This window comes from Vipera berus, assembly GCF_964194415.1.
Source record: "Vipera berus genome assembly, chromosome: 3".
NCBI lineage: Eukaryota > Metazoa > Chordata > Lepidosauria > Squamata > Viperidae > Vipera > Vipera berus.
Window position 1 is genome coordinate 64,925,617 of NC_138204.1, and position 22,384 is coordinate 64,948,000.

At 39.9% G+C, this 22,384-nt stretch overlaps 1 protein-coding gene across 1 annotated transcript in view; it reads left to right on the forward strand.

Moving 5' to 3' along the window:
• Positions 1–1,910: 1,910 nt before the first annotated feature.
• Positions 1,911–22,384, forward strand: part of ACOT11 (acyl-CoA thioesterase 11) — a 63,312-nt gene continuing 42,838 nt past the window's right edge. Inside the window, exon 1 of the mRNA XM_081322280.1 lies at positions 1,911–2,193. The gene's annotated coding sequence lies outside the window, so the exon portion shown is untranslated. The remainder of the gene's footprint in view (positions 2,194–22,384) is intronic.

Below are 22,384 nucleotides of genomic sequence, written 5' to 3' on the forward strand. Positions count from 1 at the left end.
TAGGAAGACATGGCAAATAGCTTTTAGTTTCTTCAAAGTGGGGATTGGCAGTAAACACTTGCTGAGATACAGTTCACCTGCTGTACTTTAACTTGAGCTCAATTTGAGGCAAGTCAATTCAGTCATAAAGACACAATCGTCTTAAAGTCATGCTTGACTTTTGTTAAACATCCATGTTGTTTTCTTGCTAACAGACATGGGGGCAGCTTTCCATTGTTTGCTTCCCCAACATTGTCCCAATCTCCTACTTTAACCTAAAATATTGTTATTTCTGATGGTCTTCAATCAAGTATTAATCATGTCCAACCTTGCGGAGGTTGTTGGAGATCAGCCAAAGTCAGCTAGATATTGCCAGATTACTTTGTAATTGCTTTGCGCTACCTGGCTTGAAATGTAATTATGGGCACCCTCTTCTGTATTCACAAGCATCACTAAAGTCTATGAAATTAGTTCTTCATCTCACAACTCTTTATTTCTTTGTAGACAATGCTGACTTGTCTACATTGCACGATGAACCCAATTCTCTCCTGCCGTCACCGATTCTGCCTTTTTTTTCCTTTTCCTTTTCCTTTTTTTTTTTGCAAGACCAACTATGCACACCATTGATCGGTTGACAGCTTTACCCACCCCCTTCTCCAGCCTGTTGGCTACCCTAGAGAACCTCTGCCAATCAGTGTAGAAAATACGCTGCACAATGGATCCACAAAGTAGAGACAAGTGAACCCTTGTTCATGTAGCTCAGCAGTCATGAACTCACAATCATTCTGCAAGTGCAGCAGCTGCTGCCTCTGTTCCCTCCTTTGTTGCTCATTTACTGCATGCGCTTGGAGCAAGCCCTGGCCATTTGCAGGGTCTTTTACCCTGCATGCCTTAGTTGTCTTACAATTTGCATCAAAAGGACCAAGTGCAAACAAATGAACTGCCCTATGTACAATGATAGATTCCCCCCCCTCCCCGGTGATTGCAGGTGCTATACCAGTCTATCAGGAACAAGATGCGTGTTAAGTGTTTTCCATTCTCCCCAGTCAAAATGAAAAGAAATCTTCCTCTTCACTGCATTTTACTCTAAACCACTTCCTGGATACCAGGTGTTGGAAAAAAGGAAGCAGGTGATCTAATTTGTCCGACCATAATTAAATCCCTCTTCCTCTGTACAAGCTTTACAAGATTGATCCCAAGCTTGGGAAATTTACTAAGAGCCAAATCATGGAAACTAATTATGAGATCATTAAGAGTCGACAATAACTTGGTGGGACATAAATAAGGGCCAAAAGGATAAAAAATGAAACAGCAAGGGATTGGGGTTTTGGATTTTAAATTCCAAATTTTAAATTTTAGAACGTGTTTTATTGCTTGGGCTATTTGGTTTAATTTATTTTAATTTTTGTATATTATGTGCTGTATATTGTGTTTTAATTGCCCTGTACACCGCCCCGAGTCCTTCGGGAGAGGGGCAGTATATAAATCCAATAAATAAATAAATAAATATGCCCAGGAATTCCCAAACTCGAGGTTTTCCATTTTATTTTCTGCCTACGAGTTTAAAAAGTGCAGTATAAAACCCAGAATTCACGGTTTGTTTATTAAATTTATCTGCCACTCGTATCATTATTGAGAGGCTTACAACATCATAAAACTATACCATAGCACAATTAGAATAGTGAAAACATTACAAATTCAAGCATGAAAAGTTAACAAAAATTAGATTAAAAATCCGGACCAATACGTAAACAGGGCAGAGGTGTGGGATCTTCTTACTAACCACTAATGGTCAAAACCTCTGAAAACTGCAAAGAAACGTCTCTTTCCTAAGAAGGAAAGAAGTCCTAGTAAAAAAGGGGTTCTGTCCAATTGCTCGTGAGTTTGTACAGGAAGTTCCACCTTAAAAACGCTTCAATGAACTTTTTTGTTTTCTTTTCAAAAGGGGAAGTCGGGTATATCGCTCCCTAGAGATCCAAAAAGCAGATTCGTTGTAGTTCTATTTGGAAGCTGGAAAGGTCCAGGGAAGCCTGTGCAGGTCTGAGGGGAAAGCCAGAGAGAGTGAATTGGAGGCTGAATATTTCCAAAGTACTGAAGCAGATGGTTTGCCGTTTCTTCTTGGGCAAAAGCCATTGCTTGGCTTGATCTTTCACTGCAAGTGCGTCTCCCTTATGTGAGAAAACCTCTTTGCAATACTGTATTCCTCTGCTGAAGGTGAGCCCCGGGGCGGCTGGGAACGGGGGGGGGGGGAGAGCAATAGAAAATGAGGGTATGAGGCAACAGTTCTGCTAGATTTTGATGAATTTACCATCGTGGTTACTATGCTAGAAGAATGTATTATGTAGTGGAGCTAAATAATTATTTCCTGATAGAGAGATTCTTTGGACAGGACATAAAACAGATTTAATTTTTGGTGTGTGGTGCTGCTTTTCTTTTTAGAAGGGAGTTTAGTTTCTGTGTAAACCAAAACTGCCAACTTGAATTTGAAAGGTGTTTTTGTTCTCGTTTGTTGGCATAGCTTCAACTTTGATCCAGTCGGGGAAAACTTGGCAGAATGTTTGTTCTCTTGGAGTACTGCAACAGTGTCCAATTCTTTTGACTGTCCCACAAGAGAAATACACAGACACCCACACCCACACCCACACACCCACACATACATTTTTCAGGGCCCTTCCTCCTTTGCAGCTGATTGATAGGGAGGATCTGAGACATGATCTTTAAAGTCCTGATTTGCTTCTTATTTCTTGATAATCACAAAAGTATAGTACTTGACATTCAAAGTGCATTGTTTAGGTACTTGCCATAAGATATGCAGATGTGTGATCGTGAATAATAACAAAATATGAATGGCTTCTGTTCAAAGAAGATAAATGGATTACTTGCAATAAGTGTGCTTTAAGCGTGGCTGGGAACAGCATGGCCAGTTTTCAAACCCCCACCTCACCCCTCTTATTCAGAGAAGAATTTGATGTTTTGTAAGTGTTATGCGTGTTCCATTTTCATTCTCTCATTTGTCATATATTCTATGTACAGGTGGTCCTCACTTAATGTCTGTTCAGCAACTGTTCAAATTTCTGACAGCCCTGAGCTAGTGCTATCTATGATCAATCTTTATAGTTTTGACTGTTGAAGCATCCCCATAGTTGTGTGGTTGGCTCACAATTGCAACTTTCCAGTGTCCTGCAGTCATGTGATTGCTAATCCTGACCTTCACTGCTGGCTTCCCATAAGCAAAGTCCATGGGGAAGTTGGCAGGAGATCACAAATGGCGACCGTGTGACCTTGTGCTTAAGGACAGCACAGGATTTGGTTAATGATACTAAACCAGAAGTGCTGGAACTGCCATTGCTAAGCGGCACAAGCATGTGATGTTGTGTTTTTACAACCACATTATTTAACAACAAAATTCAAGTACCAATTGCTGTTGTTAACTAAGGTCTATCTATACTAATTTCAATTCCAACTTGATATACCACATTGATGGGATATTTTTTTTAATACAGGGGAAATAGGGGATATCCAGGTTAGACTGTTAGCTCTCTGAGTTGCTGAACTTTTTCACACAATTGAGACCAAATTCAGAGTATTTGCAAGACTTTTTTTAATGGATAAACAAAAGTCTCACTCTTGCATACTGCATTAGCAGCTTCCCAGTACATATAAGTTATATTGCGGCATTCTTTTCTGTTCTGGGTTTGTGTAGATGGAATGTACCATAGTTTTAAAATAAATGCTAAATAATATGCAAAAATGTTTTTCTTCAATCTTGTAGGTGCTTAAGGGGTGACTGTGATGCCATTTACACACACCAGAGGGGGACAGACGTCAAGTCTCGGGCCTCTTTATTTTTTTGCTGTCTTCAAAGATAGTGCCACTGTATTTGGTGCAAAAACACCAAAAGGAAGAGGTGCACTTTCCCATTGATTTTATGAATAAAACAAAAAAAAAAATTAAAGCCGTAAATAGAAATACAGAATTAAAAAAACAGGATATCTTAATTATCCCTGCCATAGTATGGTGGGGAAATGAATGACAGCACAAGAAGAGAGCAACAATTTGTCCAAGTTAGTTTCTGGGCAACTAAGACCTTTCAGTAGTTCCTCCTGGAGAAATGCAGGAGCTTAATGGAAGCAGAGATGTTCCTCAGACTTCAGCCAGACAATGAACTCTAGCCTATATCCTATCATTGCCCAAACTCTGTAAACATTATGACAAGGAAACTCCTGTCTCTGCATCATGCTAGTCCTCATTTACACAATTGGGATTCTGAACCGTTTTTAGCAGAATGACTTTCATGTTTAGTTTCTCAAGAACATTATTGCCCTGTGCTTGCTAGGTTATTAAGAGCATTCTGATCTGTGGGGAAGAGGAAGAAAAAGGATGAAGTAAAATGGAGATATGCATCTAGGATGTGCTGATGAGTTTTGATAGATTTATTGGAAAGTTTGCTGGTAATTACATTTTTAGCAGAGTAGTTCAACCTTTTGAATGTGCAGTGATCTTACCTATGAAACAACAAAGGTAGAAAACTGCAAACTGTTGCAGGTTTCCAGTATATATTTGTACATCACATCTTTTCTGGTCATCTGACATAATATGTATTCAACAATCTTTCTTTATCCTTTTGCTTCTGTACCTCTCTTGTGGGATTTCCTTTCATCATAGGTCAACATTTTATCTCTGTAAAGGTGAATACAAAGCTACCAAATCTGTAATTTGTGTATCAGTGGGTCCTTAAGATCTTGTGTTTTGATGCCTCCTAATATTTTTACACTCTGCCCTTTTACACTCTGAAGAATTGGGGAGACTCAATCAGTTTGTATGTCATGGTCCTAAAAGCTGATGGAATTTTTTTTAAAGTAGGTCAGGCTAATGCAGATTTACTTGTTACTATGGATATTGCTTAATTATACACCAATAATCCTCCATGAGAATATCACAATTGCTGCTCATTTTTCTCTTTTTAAATATTCCCAGTAAGTATAAATTGGGAATATATTAGAAGAAGCATAGAAGAATCTAGGTTAAGATACAAGGTGGAAAAGCAAAAGTCTCCCAGGTGGTGGCAAATAGTGTTGCTTAAGCTATTTTAAACCTCCCTTTTTTTTACATTTTTGTTCTGTCAGAAAGGGTGATGGAAATCATACCTCTGGGCCAGTCTCAAGAGATGATTCAGGTCAATTGGCCTATAATCTGGAGTCATCTATCCAATAACCTTCTGCATCCTCTCTCAACTATCCACCTCCTGTTTGCATCCGTTTCTTATTCTCACATCTTTTTGCATAGCTACTTTGGTTTCTTTTGCGGCTCTCCATTATTTCCTCTTCATTGGAATAATTTGCAGTTCTGCTAGGATTCCTCTCCAGGATCTTATCATTGTTCTAGGTTCATTAAAACCCACATTTTTGAAGTCTAAAGATATGGGTTTGACTAACTACTACATTGTTGGTGTAAACTCCAAAACTTCAGTGTCACAAAGTCACTTTCACTCAGTGTGCTTCCTACTTCTGCTTCCTCAATTATGTCGTCCGTGTTCATTCCTCCATCCTCTGAAAAACAAGTTTGTCAGCAAGACGAATCTGGAATTTCCTGGTAGGATCATGCTTAGCTGAGTTTATCTCCCAACCAATGTGCGGTTAAAGTTTCCCATCACAGTGTTTATGTGGATTAGCTTGGTATGTACATTCAGTGATCAACCTTCTTGTCCCAAGACTTGACCTACTTAATATACAGGTTCTTTCCATTTAAAGTGCAAATGCTGGTGAACTGATTTTTTCCCCGCAGTATCCCCTTTTTTGAGATTGCTGCATTCTCCTTTTTCAAGAGAATGGATGCAACATTCAGTGATCTCAAGCAAAAGAGATTGGAAGTCTAGAACTCCCCCCCCCCGCCCCCGAACAGATCTAGCCTTGTTCCTGATGCATCCATCCCACAGTGGCTTGATCTTTTACAGCTATTTAGAAAAGCACTTTATAACCAGAAGTATTTACGGAGCCATACGGGAAGGTTGCTTAATATCCTAAAGTAATATCTCAAGGAGATATGACCTTCAAGATAACTTGGTTAGACACACACTGTTAAAATAGGACGAAATATGTGTGGCAGTTTGTGAAAGTTTTGGTCCCTTATGTCAGCCTTTATAACTTTTCTCAAGTATTGACTTTGGTGGTGGTAGTAGTATTAGTGAAGGAGGAAGAGGAGGAGGAAGAGAAGGAGAAAGGGGGAGCTACTTTACTCCAATATAGTTGCCATTTTAATATTTTATACATAACTTTGACAAGATGTCATTCTACAACTCTGTGGAAAGACAATGATGGTCCCCTGTGTGTTTTCGATTAAGGTAGCTAAACCAGCCCCTTCTAGTTTTGGGGGGGGCTACTGTTCTCACAGTCTTTACTATTTGTGATAGTAGCTATGACTGATGCAATTTGTTCTCCAAAACAGATTGCCAGACTCCTCTCTGGAGTAGAGGATCCATATATTTTAGAGAGTGGGAAATGAATTAGTGTCTGCCATCTGGAATGTTTTAGATGGCCTGTGCTGCTAACGAGTTTCCTAAAGAGTCTGAAAATGACTGCCACTTGAGATGGAGAACCTGGATGAATAGAGTTATAGGATATTTTTGTTCATTTCTTGTTTGGCCCAGTCTGGCAGCCACCCTTTTCTCCAGAGTTAATGGTCAAAGTAAGAATTCCCTCAAATCCAGCTCAGTTCCTGGTGATTATAGGTAGTCCTCACTTACCAACTGCAATTTGAACGGGAAACTCTATAAAGAGTAACTTCATGTAAATATAAAGTGTTGTAAAATAAAACATCATGTGACCGTGCTCAACCTTGAGGGACAGTTCCGGCTGCAGTTGTTAGTGGATTGTTTTGCCAAGTGTCAGGTGCCCAGACAATTGGTTCTTTTAGATCCAGAAACAATAAGCACACCAGTGAATAAAAGGGAAATTAAGCTTTATTGTTAACATAAAAAGCATACATACCAAGCAAGATGATACCCAAACCTCTTACAAGCTATCTGGAGTTCCTTAAAAATGACATCAGAGATATTCCAAGGCTGGCAGGTTTCCACAGTACTCACTGCTTAGGTTTTGTGCAGGAGCTCCCAGTTTAAAGGCCAATACAAGGGTTTTTATTAAAACCTGGCACCAAGACTTCATGGTCCTGCTTCTGTGGTCATGAGACAAGACTTGACATTGACTGGATAGCACCTGACTCTGGAATGGAAGCGAAAGTCTGAGACTTCCTAAGTTTGAAGCAATGTGAAATTCCCTCCCCTTCTCCTTTATTCGGCAAAGAAGAGTAAAAAAACAAGCAGGTTAGTTCTAAACTCATTGACTCTAGAGCAGGGGTAGGCAACCTTGGCTCTTTTATGACTTGTGGACTTCAACTCCCAGAATTCCTGAGCCATCCATGCTGTTTTTTTTACTATGAAGGAGAAATCAGAATATGTCACTAAACTCCTCAAACTACAATGGTCTTCCACATTGCCACTACTTGAATCACCGGTGGTGGTTAAGTGTGACATCACACAACTGCAACTTGTGACTTCCTCTGCATTCCCCATTTACTTTGCGTATTGGAAACCAACTGTAAATGTAGCAAATGGTGATTATGAGACTGGGGGACGCTGTGACGGTCGGTCGTAAATGTGTAATCAGTTGCCAAGCACCCCAATTGCCATTAAGTGACCATGGGGATGCTGTGACAACTGCAACTTCAAGAACCGGTCCTAAATCTCCTTTTCCAGCACCATCGTAACTTCAAATGGTTGCTGAATGTGTGGTACATGGATGCATCCATTCATTATGTTTTCTTGGAAGCAGTAATTTGTCTCCTCTTCTCTGAATTCCAAAATACACACACTCTGATAATTCTAGAAATAGCAGTCCCAACAGGTACCAGTTGAGACAAATTTGCTCCACGCATTCAGAGATGATGCTAAAAAAGAGTCACGCATCACAATAAATAATAAATTATTTGATTTTTTACTTAGTTTGTTGTATAAACCCAGCCCCTTGTGGCTTATTCAACAGTTGCAGTGAAATCATCCATAGCTTAGTACGATCGGTAAAACAAGGTTACATCTTGTAAAAGGATGATTTCTGTTTATTGGGGAGTAGCTGGTATAATCAGCTTGACCTGCCGACTTGGGAAGAAAGTAGAAGATGAGACAAATTTGCTAAGAAATTTGGAGAGCCCCAATAGGAAGCTTGTTTTAAGTTGTTGCTTGCTCATCAGACGTGTACATAGTAACAAAATAGATAGCAAGGAGGATCAAAAAATTCCCCTCAAGTTGACATGAAAAATTTAAACAACTTTTTTTTAAAAAATATTTTGTTCCTCTTTGTAAGGGATTTGGGATTGGATTACCTCTCTAATCACAACAAAAAAACTAATATGTCTGCTTATGTGCAAACTATTATGCAAACATTTTTAGTGGGGAGGGCTAGAACTAGGTCACTCAAGGGTTGCTAGAATAAGAGCGCTATCGCCTAGGTAATGGATCTTGTTGCCATGGTGTCCCTAAAGGCTGCATCAGCTTTCAACACTTTGACAGCTGGTTGAGATTGAAGGTTTTAATGAGGACGGACAGTTAGTTTCAATGATCAGTTTCTTGGAAAATATTCTTCAACTTTGTTTCCAGAATATAAATTAATAATGGAGGTGTCCTCTCTGCAGTTTTGGTACTTAAAGCACCAGCATTATTTAAGCAACATAGTTTTGCACTATTTATTAGTTTCTTCTGGTTATGAAGCCGTGGAAATCATAAGATAGTGTTTCACTGGTCCTTTTTTGTTTCTTTCCCAGAATAATGATCGTTTGTACAGGAAGACCTACCTTTTCATTACTTTTGGAGATAATGTAGATATATTTTGTTACATTAGCAGAGCAGGTAATGTAATTAGTTCCACACTGTTGTTTTTAATGGCAGGTTTTATTTTCTCTCATTTACTATTCTGGGCCTTCATATTAATTGTTAATGCATTAAGCCATGTTTTGTCACATTTTAGCATTTTGGACCCCATCTGTAAACTTGGATGGCCTACTGCCCTCCTCTGAAGAGCCACTGTAGCTATTAAGGAGGATTGTTGACCAATTAAGCCAATTCATTTCACTGCCTTATTTTAATTGGCCAAAGCAATGGTGTAATATCCCAATACCATTAATTCTTTTGAGGCTATTTAATTAAGTTAGCAATACTTTCCGTTTTCTAATTAAATCAAACGAAACATAGATTGTTTAAACCTATGGCCTGGGCAAATCTGAGAGATGTGGCGAAACCAGTTTCAGCAATGAAATTGGCCACTGGATGCTTTTTTCTTTAGGAGCTGTTTGGATTTAAAGCTCATTTCACATTCATCACAGCTAAAATAATCCGTTTTAATGAACTCCTTAGTTCCAGTTTTCATTTATCAGGGATTTTTGTAGGTATTTACCATGGCCAGGTTCCTACAACATCCTTAACTGCACTTAAAGGGGCTGCATGTAATGTGAGAATAGATCCAGTCAAACAAGCCTCGTGTGCTCACCTGCTACTTGTGTGGCCCAGTTCTGGATGGGCTGCAGCCCAGTACTGGGCCGTGGCCCCGAAGTTGTGGACCCCTGCTCTATTAAATTGATCTTTCATGCACTATTAGTAAGAATCACTTGGGAGAACAAAAATAGTAAGCTCACTTTTATGGCACTGCCTAGAGTGCCTCATAGTTCTGTCATCTGTAAGGTAAGCCTGGTTGTTTGCACTGAAGTTTCTTCTTATAGATTTCTACAAGCAGTTGGAGGACCTGAAACCGTACTGGGCAGGAAAGTTGTTCTGCTTTTTTTTTAAAAAAAATCCTATAATGAAAGAAATTCGACTCAATAAATTCTACCAGAGAAGGAACTTTCAATGAAACTTTCACGGGTGGAGTGATATTCTTGCATTTGGTATCTGTCTATGTATGCTTCTTCAGTCCAGGAGTCTCCAAACTTGGCAACTTTAAGACTTGTGGTCTTCAATTCCCAGAATTCCCCAGTCTGCCCATGCTGGCTGGAGAATTCTGGGAGTTGAAGTCAACAAATCTTAAAGTCACCAAGTTTGAAGACCCCTGGTCTAGTCTTTTACCATACAATCTTCTCTTTGGTGATCTGCTGCTTTTCTGGTAAAATCCACTAGGAAGGCACCTGGAATATCTCCTGTTGGACTTTTCAGTAGCAAGGTTACTGTTACTCTTGAGCAGATTCCTGCTTTTAAAGAACTGCTGGAGAAGTTCTCTTTTTCCTGAGAAATTGATAGAACTCATTCGCCCAATTTCCACCCTAAATCTGGTCAAGAATTTAGAAAGGCCGTTTCTAATCACTTCCCTTTGCAAATATCTACATCTAATGAATCAACGGGGATTAGGAAATCTGGTGGTTATAGGGAGGAACGTCCTCGCTGCTCTTTATTTATTACCATGGTGTCTGCAATGCACAAAGAGGAGTCCTCCATTGTGTTGTGCTTCCACATTCCACATGTGAACCAGGCAATGCTGGTATAATTCTAAGGATCAGAGAATAATGAATCTGGGATGTGCTACCTGAAAACTGAATATTATTCATGTTATCATAATGATAATACAAGGAGTCCTTGATTTACAACCATTTGTTTAGTGACTGTTCAAAGACATGGCACTGAAAAAAGTGACTTATGATTGGTTTTCACATGACCATTGCAGCGTCCCCATTCAGAGAGTTGGCAACTGGCTCATATTTATGACAATTGCAGTGTCCGGAGTCATGTGAATGCCTTTTGCGACCTTCTGACGAGTAAAGGCAATGGAGGAAGACAGATTTTCTTAAGACTGCATGATTTTAACAACTGCAGTGATTCTGTTAACAACTGTGGTAACAAAGGTTGTAAAATGGGGGCAAACCTCATGTAACAACCGTCTCACTTAGCCACAAAAATTTGGGGCTCAATTGTGGTTGCAATTCAAGGATTACCTGCACTGTATGCTATTTCTACTCTCTTTTTCTTCGGAGAAGGGCGGGATATAAATGGAATTAAAATAAATAAAAATAAATAAAAGTGTGACAATGATATGCAAACAAATCCTTTTTGGAAGGTGTTGTAAAGTTAGGAATGTGGTTCCCTTTTTGTCCCAAAAAGAAAATTTTGCATAAAGAAGCACTGCGTAACTGCATACTGTATTTATTCTGTGCTGAGGGAAGGCAAACCTTCAAAAGCTTTAATGAGAGATACCAGGGAGAAGGATTGAATGAAACCTGCATTAAGAAAGGTTTCAAAAGTAAAATGGATCTAGCTTGATCTGAGCATCTGTATGTGGTATGTGCCTGCTCACAGGAATAGACACCCCCCCCAAAAAAAATGCTTAGACTATTCTGTCAGCAAGCTGCTCACACACAAAGCAGACTGTTCAACAAGTCGGCAAAATGGAAATGCTGGGTTTTGTGCAATTACTTATGCATGTTCCTTGAAGCACAACTGCTGTTTTATTTTGCAATCTGTGCCAAAATTTGCCAGCCAGCAGCTAGGAAAGGAGAAAAAGGGAAAAGCCTTTGGCAGCTGTGAGTCCTGTTTTCCTTTCCCTCAGCATTGTAAAGCCTTCTCTCAGAATCTTCTCAAAAAGAGGCAGGAGGTTTCTCCTGTGATGGAGATGTAGGGGTGGGAGGATAACGCCTATCATTAACTTAACATTAGTTTTTGCAAGCAGATGTGCCTTAATTTTTGATGGTCCAGCTTTCTATACTCAATTTTGAGTGTGTGTTTATGCGTTCCACCCGTTCCCCAGATGTTCTGTCCCAGGTACCTTGGGTTATCCTGCCGGTTGCTTCAGATCTTTCAGTCTGTCATCAATTACCTTAATTATCCTAATGAAGGCAACCATGGTGCTCTCTGAGCTTGGCTGTTTCCTTGCAGACGGTTTATTACCCAAACTGCTATCACTGATGATGTTACCTAGTTTGGGTAATGAAATGTCTGCAAGCAAATAACCAAGTTCAGAGAGCACACAGGACCCCTCATTTCAACTCTGAGCTACAAATATTCTCCTTTATTGGGAAGCAACCATTCACTTCACAGCCATATACACCCTACAGTCATCTAACTCTTAGCTAAGGCTTGGTGCAATCTGAGAGAACGATCCCAGGATTCCCTACAGGGACCAGACTCTGGGATGTTCTCCTTCAGAAGGTGTACTCTACCAGCATTATCAAGGCTTCTAGAGCTGTTGTATCCTAGTCCTTTTTATTGTATCATTACGTACATTCCTTATAGTCTACATATCTGGTCACCATCTCCTGTTTTCGCTGCAAGGAACATCTGCTTTGAATCAAAAGGACCTTTATTTGCATTCCTCGAACCATGGATCAACCCTCTTAGCTAGGCCTTGCTCCTTGATTTTTGCAGCACCAATCTGCTAGACTTAATTTTATTTATTTATAGACTCCTGGCAGGTTGCCTTGACAAGTCCCTGCAGTTTTCTTGGTAAAATTTTCAGAAATGGTTTTTTTATTGCTTTCATCTTAGGGCTGTGGGAGTGGCCCAAAGTCATTCATCTTATTTTGTGCCTAACACAGGACTAGAGTTCATGGTCTCCTAACTGATGCCTTTACCATTACACCAAACTGGCTCTCTCCAACTTTAACCTCACCAATAATTCTACTACAAAGGTAATTTAGCCAAAGCAATGTGATTGTTTCAAGGTCATCCAAAGACATTTAAAGATAAATTGCATCCCTGTTTCCTGATGTAGACTTATCCTATTTACACAAATTGTGGCACAATGACTATATTAGGAGCCACAATATATAGGTGCTTGCTGTAATCTGATATTCACAGGTAACAGTAATGTGCACATCCGTCTATTTTTCATATATCATTATAGTCCTTTACCCTTTTCTTCAAGCTGTGTGTCTGGATTGGACCTCTGGGATTTTTGGATAGTGTGAGTTGTTTTTTCCAGCATTGCTCTTCATATTCTCATTTATTTTCTTTCATTTTCTTCTCTCCAAATGCCAGCATCTGCATGGTGTCTCTCCCCTAAGCAGGGAAGAATTGAAAGTAGCCATGAGCACAGAAGCCCATTCCTCCTCAACATGACTTAGAGGACCATACATAAATATCCGGCCTGTCTGGTGACACAGACGTGCTGTGACTCCTTATGAACCCTGCACCATGAATATTAAATTGCATTCCGGCACATGGGGAGTCTGTTGTCCTGTGATTGAAACCAAGTGATGGAAAAAAAAGATCCATTCAGATGATATCTGGTTCCTAGTACTAGGACCAAGTTCTCCCCTGCAGTTTCTTCTCCAGCATTCTGTAGGCTGGTTGTTAATGTCTTCTCTGCAGAGACATACAGGAAGTGACCTTTTTTTGGGGGGGTGGTGGAAATGGAAAGAAAAAAGCTGATTGACTCCTGCTCGGGTAGACCAAATTTCAATAGGTTTAGCATCCCTTCTAATCACCCCCCCGCCCCCCCCCTCCGGCCCCATGTTAACTCCAGAACCATTCTCCAAGAAGGATTTGTTAACTTCAAGAGAAGATAACTGATTAATGGCAGAGATCTTGTCCGACATAATCACTGTTAGAACTGAAGAAAAAGAAATCTCTTGTAGGAGGCTGAAGCAATTAGAACCTGTCCCTTAATTCCTTTTTTATGTAGTTGAATACATTGAGACGGGCAATTCAATATGACAACAAAGGTGATGTCAAGTTTGTCTTCATTACAGTAAATGTTCTTCATTTTATAGCCTCATTGTTAGAAGAGAGACATTTTCCTGTAGCTCCAAATCCCTTCCTTTTCTGAAAGGGGGGGGGGGAAATCAGCCTCCACCACCAGCTTCACCTTAATTATACAGCTTGTCTAGTTAACAGCTTGTCACTTTTCCTCTGCCTCATTGTTCGTGCATTGAATAGTCATTTATTAGTATTATTAGCTTTCCTTTCCTGAAGGGCAAGTAAACAAAAGCCTCTCTTCCAAGCACTGATCAAAACCTCTGTTAGAATTCATTCCTGGATAGGAAAATTAGCATTGTGTCTCTTTCGGTTTTTATTGGTAGGTGGGCATTTCTCTTTTGGAACTGGTTTCCAGGGGCTGCGTAAGACCTGTCAAACCAGTCTATCTATTTGTCACTCAAATACCCTTCCCTACACAGACCCCAAAATGAATTTTTAGGAATAATTTTGGTAACTGCAATATGGAATTACCTACTTCTTTGGTATTTTGACTCCAGAATATCAGCATAGGGAACCCCAAGGTTCAGATGTAATCGTGTCATCTGGTAAGTCTGACTCTCAAAAAATATCTCTTCTTACGACCCTGTCCAAGAAAAGATATTGGCTGAACTTTGATAAAATTCTGGTCCATAATGAACATTTTATCCATTGGTAGTTTATCTGTATGTGTTCTTCCTTAATGTAGTTGAACATACATCAATAAAGTGATTGTGTAAGAAGAAATCAATGGTTGCACCAATGGTAATAGGAGCCCTTGGAGCAATACCCAAAGGGTTGCCTAAATACATTGAAATTTTGAACCTATTAGACCTGAATATTCTGACTTTGCAAAAAAAACAAAACCACTTTACTCGGAACTGCCCATATAGTCAGATGTTACCATAACAGCTCTTAGGTCCATGGTTAGGACTTGAACTCTTCAGTTTTTACCCGTCCCAGACTGTGAATCAAATTGAAGATTAATCAGTAAGAATAAACATAATAACAACATTTCAAGGAAGTAATTTAAAAAGTCATTGAGGTTGCCTCTTTGGATGTGCAGGCTTTGCCATTAAGGCAAAACTCATCAAGGATTCTTGGCTAAAGTGCTTAAAGTGCTCAGTGGCTTTTTCGGCCAGTAAAATCTTAAGAGAGACTTTTTAAAAATGGCAGAGATTCTGCAAGGTTGCTGGATCTCATGAGATCCTGATGTATCTTGCAGGTGTCTTATAGCTGTGCTACATTAGATTGCCAAGCTTCCATGTGATCTCAGTTTGAAGGCTTCTTTTCATACAAGGTTTCCTGAAATCTACAACTTTTTAAAACATCTATATTAAATTCTCTATGGAAGGTCTTTTGCAGATATCATATTACATTGATGCCTCTGGGCACTTATGCTGCCCATCTTCGATCTAGGAAATCCTTACAAATGAATCATTTCAATACACCTGCTCCTATCCTGGTATTGCTGAGATGCAGAAAGAGGATCAGCATGAAACTGATCACAGCATAATGGTCAGAAGTTAAATAGGGAGCAGGGAGATGGATGTTAGATAAAAAATAGCCTAATAGTTAAGGCACCAGGCTAGAACCCAGGAAGGCTGTGGACTGCCAAAATCTAAAAAAAAAGTAGATGAAGAATGCAAGTGGCGCAGTGGTTAGAATGCAGTATTGCAGTCTAACTCTGCCCATAGCCTGGAGTTCGACCTGGGGCCCAAGGTTGACTCAGCCTTCCATCCTTCCAAGGTCGGTAAATTGAGGATCCAGATTGCTTGAGGCAATATGCTTTAAAGCCATACGAAGCGGGATATAAGTCTAAGTGCTAAGTGCTGTGATTACTCTGTCATCCACAACTGTTGGATTGGATCTGTAGCAGAATGAAAGACATACATGCTGCAGTTTGTGGAATGCCATTACAGTTGACTTTATAATCGCATTTTGTTGTTGTCTCCAATTGTGTTTCCTACAATAGTGTTGGGTGGTGGTTGACTATCTAAGTTGGGATAGCATTGCTTTCCAGACAATTTCTCAAGTTTCTCCCCTATCTCTACCTTTGCCATCTTGCTTTGTTGCTTTGTTACTTATGACCAGTTACTTAGCCATCATTTGAAGTTACGATGGACCTGCCCAGAGCTACTTAAGTTAAGACCCATTTTTGAAATTCTGACAGTCAATCTCACCCAATTCCTATGGACAAATGATTGCATTTTGGATGCTTGGCAACTGGCTCACATTCATGGCTGTTTGCACTCTCCAGTGATCATGTGATTTCTGCCATTATTTTTTTTCTGCCAGAAAATAGTATTTATTTCTGGTTTCCAGCAAAAAAAAAATCCCATTGGCTATAATGGGTTTGTTTAATGACTGTCATGTTTGGCTTAACACCACTGCAAAAAATGACATACTGTAAATTTGGGCATGCTCGTGAGGTGACCCATTTAATGACTGCCATGACCATAATTCCTGGCTCAATTATGGTCATAAGTCAAGGACTACCTGTAATACTCACTGGTTGAAAGACTCCTGTTTTTCCAGAGGTAAATTGAATTTAGCAAGAAACCAGGAGACATTTGGACTCAGGAGAGCCTGATCAGAAAATAAACACGGACTCTCTTTCTTTCAATGTGTTGCTAACATTTTTTGCCTCTGGCATTCTCCGTCCCTTTTCAAAAAGCACAGCCTGAGGAAAGCAAGTTGAGGAAAATGTCTGATTCTGAATCATTTGGAAGCAGAACGATGGGCTTCAGATTTCAGCATTGTTCCTGATCTCTCTTGTATTTTAAAAGGCTCTCCCAGGTTTTTCATTGTAGAAACAACAATGCCTTTGATGATCACAATTTGTGATTGCAGGGACGCTTAGCTACGCCTTTCATTTGAACTGAGCACAGCAGAAACTTGCTCTGATTCACTGCTCTTATGGGAATCTGTGTGGCAAAACCCCAGGCAGCAGGTTTACAGTGCTTCACTCCTGATGCTGCAGTTGACGGCACGGGACCTTTGTGGGTTGTTAAAGAGAGCGGGAGGATAGATGTCCTTTCAAAGAAGACAGAAAATCCTTGACACTCTCTTGATGTTCTTCTAAAGGCTCCTCCTGGTTGTCAGAGGGTAGAACACTTGTGACGATTTCAGTGCGCCAGAATAGTGTGATTTTTAAGATTAAGCATCTCATGGATGTGATATCATGGAATAAAAGGTGAAAATAGGTAAGCTGTTAATTTCTCTATGGGTTAATAACTGGCCTAGGAGGAGGTGAAGTTTTTGTATTGTAACGTAACTCATTACCGTCTTGGGAAATAGACATTTCCATGGTGTTTGAACCCAAAATATTTTAAATGACAGCTCATATCCTCTGTGGTTAAGTGACATCATTTTCACAGGGCTGTTTGCTAAGAGATTAGTGGCCAAATTTTAAACCATTGTGGCTGCAGTTTTATAAGACTGAATCCTGTTGATTTTATGGAGCCTTATTTCTGACAAGAGTTTGTCTTAATTTTGGGGAGGAAATTGTCCTTTAAAAAAATAATTTCTTATTAGTTGTTCAAAGGGTATGGTGATTTATACAGAAGGAGAGAAGAAATAAGATTTTAGACAAGCAGTCTGATCTATTCTGAACAGTAAATGAGTCATTCCTACTCCTTTGCTCGTTATCTCTGAAAGGTGTTTTGCATATAGTTTTAATAAACATTTTTAAGGTATCATCTCAGATGTCTTGGACTCATTGCATTTTTTTCAGTCAGATGGACTCCTCAAGACACTTCAGTAGCAACATAGAAATAATGCATGATTTATGATAACCTTTTATTATTATTTATTAAATTTATACGCCACCATTATGATCATCAATAGGTAGATATCCAGATTATTTATTCAAATATTTAAAACTAGAGTTGGAGATGATGAGTCCTCTAAACCTAGGCTTAGAATTGACTAAAGATTTTATTGTTAGTGTACTTCAACTCCCAATAAACTGTAATAGTTCTTTCAAAAACCATTAGCCATCTTTAAAAGCTCACCTTCATGTGATGTCTAAAAAAGAATTATTAAAGGAGCATTTATTTCAGATCCAGCATTTTATTCAGATAGGCAAAAGCAAAGTGAAAAATAAGGGTATTTCTAAAATAGCATAGTTCTGGTCCTAATTTGATGGTGCTCATTCACATTTTGTAGAATACGTCTAAAAATCAAGGTCATATTGAAAATGCTATGAGTTAGGCCATGCCTTGGAATTACACTTAAGCCAGAACAGCCCTTTTTTGTGTGTCTATGGCTTATGAGGGTCACTGAATATCAGTGGTTGTTGAGGACCTAAACCTCTCTGCAAATCCCAGCTTTTGTGTTTTCAACTAAGCAAATAATTGCTTGCTTTTCATGTTCTAACCTATATGAAACCTTGTCTGTTTCAATGGGATTGTTTTTGTTTAAGGGGCATGGGACCCAAGTTTGTTTTTTAAAATCTGCTTTTAAATTTTTTTAGAAAGCCTAGTATTGTTCATTGTATCAAATGAATACACAAATACTGCAACAAGTATTTTAAATTGTTATTCTGGAACATTTAATGGGGGCAGTTGGTTGGATTCATTTATGTTGAATTAGTTTCCTGATTAATGAGTTAATACAATATGCTATGCCCAAATGAAAGAAGCTACGTTATGGGCTTAGTCTAATAGGCACACCTAACTTGTTAATATATATCAGAAACCAATGTTTGTGCCAAAAGATACACCCTTTTTTCCGAACTCTGGTAGTGAGAAAAAGTAACTTATTAAGACACCTTAATCATGAAAATACTTCTTTTCTCTACCTTTGTTGCTTCTGAACTATAGGAATCCAAATGCAACAAAGTGTAGTGTATGAAGCCCCTTTAGTTTTCTCACTTCCCCCTTTTTTTAACAAATTAAGTCATTTTCACAACTCTACTAAAAGCACTCTAGTCATATCGCACCTGGTCAACAAATTTTCTGAGAAACAATGGGACTGTTTCAAAGCTATCTCATTTTGAAATAGTTAGAGCAAAGGTGACATCTCTTCTTTTAGATAGCACAATTCTTGTAGACTGTTATTGCTCCCTTGAACAGGATTACACAACAGGTATCCCAGCCATGTCGTTAGGTCTGATTCCAACCTAGACCAATCTGTTAGCTGCTTGGTGTTCTTACAGTATTCTCTACACTAATCTGGCCCAGTTTGGGAATCGGAGTGCTTGTGCTTACTGTACCTGGTCAGTACACAGGTAGTCCTTGACTTACGACCACAGTTGAGACCAAAATGTCTGCTGCTAAGCGAGACGATTGTTAAGTGAATTTTGCCCCATTTTATGACCTTTGTTGCCACAATTGTTAAATGAATCATAAGTGTGAAAAACTGTTGTAGGTCACTTTTTTCAGTGCCATTGTAATGTTGAATGGTCACTAAATGAACTCTTGTAAGTTGAGAACTACCTATAGATATTAGAAGCCAGAATAGCTTGACCTGTAATTTCAGGTTTTTTTCTGGAAGTGCCAAACTATGGTCACAGCTAATTTGACCATGTGATTGTGAGCCCTTTATGAAAAAGGAGGTGTTGCATTTTCCAACCAAGGGTTAGGGTTAGGATCAAGGTTAGTTTACAATGGTTTTGATGAAAACCAACCCTTCCAGTTTGGGGCAAAATTGCGCCTATAGCAAACCACTGGTGAAGGACAGACTATTCTACTGTTATATGCTGAGGACTATCAGTTTTTATTTTAGGTATAAATTTAAGTAATCGTAAATGTAGAATTATCCCCAATGAAATCTACGTTTAATTCCAACTATGCAATTTACGCCAGGGAGGCAACATAGCTTTCTTTATCAAGTCACCTTGTGTTACTGTTAGGCCTTATTTGGCTGTTGCAAGAACTGAAACCTCTCCAGGTTATTAAGACCCCCCCCCAGACTGTGCAGGTATTTTAGAGCAGAGGTCCTCAACCTGTTGGGCACCAGGGACCAGATCCATGGAGAGAGGTTTTTCCATGGACCGGAGAGTGTGTGGTTTTGTGTGCCTGCCTGCATCCTGTGGATGGGGCTTTGCTTGTTTGTGCAAACCGGTTGCTGTCATGCCGCGGCCCTGTACCGGTCCACGGACCTGGGCTTGGGGACTCGTTTTATAGCAAAGCACTGCAGCTCCTTCACTTCACTTTTAGGACATGGAGGCACATTTTGTAAAGAGGTTTTGAAGGCATATTTTGCATATTTTTAAAATTGGTTGCCATTTCCCTCTTTTACTCGTGCCTGTGTTAGCCATCAGGCACAACATATGCAGGCCCCAGGGCTTATGAAACTTTGGGGACCTATAAAAACCCTGAAAATATGGATTGGAATAGTAAAATCAGAAAATTGTATATCCCCAGATTAAATACATTGAAGACATGATTGTTACTTTATTATGTGTATTCTTCAACTTATTCCTTGTAATGTATTGGAGAATGTAAGGTCAGGGAATATCTTTATAACCTTATGTTTTGTACGCTCTTGCTACTACTACAAAGATAAATGTCCTGAGGGACTGTCAGGTACTTAATTTGGCCCATTCCTGTTACATTACAACCAGTTAACAACTCTGGAAATTTACTCTCAAGGCTGTTGGCCACAGGTTGCACACTTCTGTGACACAAAATAGAAAATGTGTTGTGCCCTGGAGTGTGAGAAAAGCTCTTAATATTGTTGTGCTATTGCTAAACCTGTCTTCTGGGAGAGAACTGTTCATACTCCTGAAACTGTATGGTCTGTATCAAACATCATTAACCAATAAAAAGTGAGGAGGAAGAATTTCCCATTCTCATCCATCATGTTTTCCACATTGGTCTTATGACCATGAAGAAACATTAGATATGGTATGAATCAGTCAAACGCCACCAACATATATTTCTTGGGGAAGAGAGTATGATCATTTTTAACAATGCAGTATTGCTTAGATGGCGTTGTTAGGATCTAACAAAACTTTGTCAGCGCCCAGCATAAAAATGCAGGCACTTGAAAAGAAAGCAATACGATCACAATTGAGCCCAAAATTTATGTTGCTAAGGGAGACATTTGGGTGAATTTTGCCCCATTTTATGACTTTTCTTGCCACAGATGTTAAGCGAATCACTGCAGTTAAGTTAGTAACACGGTTGTTAAATGAAGCTGGCTTCCCCATTGATTTTGCTTATCAGAAGGTTGCAAAAGGTGATCCCGTAACACTGGGACGCAGCAAAGGTCAATAAATATGAACCAGTTGCCAAGCGTACAAATTTTGATAACGTGACTATGGGGATGCTGCAGTGGTCGTAAGTGTGTGAAACATGGTCATAAGTAAGTCACTTTTCCCAGGGCCACTGTAACTTTGAACAGTCACTAACTGAACTGTTGTAAATCGAGGACTACCTGTAGAAGAGAACATTTGTTGCTCAGGGTTGAACTGTGGAGTCCTTTGTGCTCTTTGAGCATCACGGTTTTCTTGCAGACATTTCATTACCTAACTAGGTAACGTCATCAACACGCAGCAATGATCATATGTAATTGGCTAACTAAACGTCTGTCAAAAAAAAAACCAAGCTCGGAGAGCACCAGAGTCCACCTTATTTATTTATTTATTTTATTAAATTTATATACCGCCCTATTCCCCCGTAGGACTCAGGGCAAGTGGACGTACTTTTCCAGTACTGTATAATCAAAATAATGGGTTTCGTCGTGGGAGAGGCATAAGGAGTAGCCTTCCTAAAACCCCTCGGGATTAATCCGGGATCAATCGCTTGGCTAGTATCGCACCAGGGTTTCTCTTCCGCGGAGGAATTCTTGAGGCGGGGAGGAAAACCTTGGATGGCAAAGCCTCGGTTGCTCACTTTTCCCCCCGCTCTGCTCTGTTTTTTGCACGCAGCCAGCCCAACTTCCGCGAAAGCTGGGCTCGGCAAATTCACTCTCCGGCAGGCAGGGGATCCAGTACGGGGCGAGTGGGGTTTTTCTTTTCTTTTTTTGCCATTTATGCAAAAGGGCTGCAGACCTTTCCTTCGGGTAATTTTACCTGCCGTCTTTAATTAACTCCAAAAAGGAGAGAGGGTTTTCCCCATGGAAAAAAATAAAGCGGGGGCGGAGGGGGGGTCCCCCCACACTCCTAATGGTGGACGATTTCTTGGGATCGGAATGTAACTTGGTGAGCCAAGAGCCTTGGTGGAGCAGTGGGCTAATGCCTCCTTAAGTAACACCAGCTGCCTGCAACTAGTGCAGGTTCGAGTCCCACCAGGCTCAAGGTTGACTCAGCCTTCCATCCTTCCGAGGTGGGGGCAATTATTTTTTTATTTTAATTCCATTTATATCCCGCCCTTCTCCGAAGACTCAGGGCGGCTTACAAGCTTAGCAGTAGCCTTCATTCTATGTATATGCCTGCTTATTAGGGCTTTCACACACACCCCAAGCGGCATTATTACAAAGTCAGCTTAATTGTCCCCAACAATCTGGGTCCTCATTTTACCTACCTCGGAAGGATGGAAGGCTGAGTCAACCTTGAGCCTGGTGGGATGCGAACCTGCACTAATTGCAGGCAGCTGGTGTTACTTAAGGAGGCATTAAGGCCTGGAGGAATGTTGTCCATAGGGTCGCGATGGGCCGGACACGACTTCGCAACTAACAACAACAAAGGAGGCATTAGCCCACTGCTCCACCAAGGCTCATATTAAGATGACTTTGTAATAATGCCACTTGGAT